A 258-nucleotide genomic window follows, 5' to 3' on the forward strand; every position below is an offset into this window, starting at 1 on the left:
CAGCTAGCTAGCTATGCAGCTGGCTAGCTAGACAGCTAGCTAGCCGTGGAGCTAGCTAGCTGCGTAGCTAGCTAGCCACGATGCTAGCTAGCTAGGCAGCTAGCTAGCTAGCTAGCTAGCTAGCTAGCTAACTAACTAACCAGCTAGCTAGCTAGCTAGCTAGCTAGCTAGCTGTCGTACTACGTGCGGTTTCTCTCGGGTTGGTGACCTGCCTATACACCCCGCGGGCGGCGGGAGAGTGAAGGGAGGCGGCTGCAT

The sequence above is a fragment of the Eimeria mitis genome, genomic scaffold, assembly GCF_000499745.2.
Source record: "Eimeria mitis Houghton genomic scaffold, Emh_scaff2737, whole genome shotgun sequence".
Classification (NCBI taxonomy): Eukaryota; Apicomplexa; class Conoidasida; order Eucoccidiorida; family Eimeriidae; genus Eimeria; species Eimeria mitis.